The 879-nt window shown below is 42.4% G+C and overlaps 1 non-coding gene across 1 annotated transcript; it reads left to right on the top strand.

Annotated features, from left to right (window-relative positions):
* Positions 1-241: 241 nt before the first annotated feature.
* On the top strand, positions 242-348 carry LOC148851662 (small nucleolar RNA R71). The gene has a single exon (XR_016100116.1). It is a non-coding gene; the product is annotated as a small nucleolar RNA R71 (small nucleolar RNA).
* Positions 349-879: the final 531 nt, after the last annotated feature.

The following is an 879-nucleotide window of genomic DNA, read 5'->3' as shown; positions in this document are numbered from 1 at the left end:
CTTATCATACTGCACATTCATAGCTGCCATCTGCATCTCATCAAATTTTTTTCTAAGTGCTCCTATTTGTGCAGAGAGAGTTGTGTATGTATCCACATTATGAAGGCCATGCTGCTTTCTAACTAGTGTCACTTCTGAATGCCATTGGTAGTTTATGGAGCCCCCAGCTGCTGCATCTAAGATGGTCTTGTTTGAATTGGTCTGACCATTATAAAATGTTTGCACCTGCAGCCAAATCGGAAGGCCATGGTGAGGAACCCTCCTTAGTAGCTCCTTGTAACATTCCCAGGACTCATAGAGAGATTCCCCCTCTTGTTGGAAAAATGTAGTAATATCATTCCTCATTTTTGCAGTTTTAGAGGGGGGAAATAGTTAGAGAGGAATCGCTAGCCATTTCATCCCATGTGGCTATAGATCCTACCGATAATGAGTTCAACCAAGCTTTGGCTTTATCCTTCAAAGAAAATGGGAATAACCTCACCCGGATGGCATCATCACTTACCCCATTGTGTTTGAAGGTGTCACAGATTTCCAAGAAGTTAGCAATATGGGCATTTGGATCTTCATGGGCCATACCACAAAATTGAACCGTATTTTGTATCATTTGGATTATGGCCGGTTTAATTTCGAAGTTATTGGCAGTAATAGCTGGCCTGATAATGCTGGAGGCAGTCCCGGTGAGGGTGGGCTTAGCATAATCCATCATAGTTCTTTGTTCAGCCATTTCTTATGCTTCTTGTCTGACTTGCCTAGCAGCTCTCAAACGGACACTGAGAGTCCGTTCAATCTCCGGGTCGTAAAGGATCTCTTCCAGTTCTGGTCTGCTTATCATAAACTGTTAAGGTCAAAGCAATAAAAAGGGCAATATTCACAAAAGAA

Source organism: Nelumbo lutea, chromosome 5 (genome assembly GCF_056320005.1).
Source record: "Nelumbo lutea isolate HS-2025 chromosome 5, American lotus-T2T, whole genome shotgun sequence".
In the NCBI taxonomy this organism is placed as follows: Eukaryota; Viridiplantae; Streptophyta; class Magnoliopsida; order Proteales; family Nelumbonaceae; genus Nelumbo; species Nelumbo lutea.
This window is presented reverse-complemented; position numbering and strand designations above follow the sequence as displayed.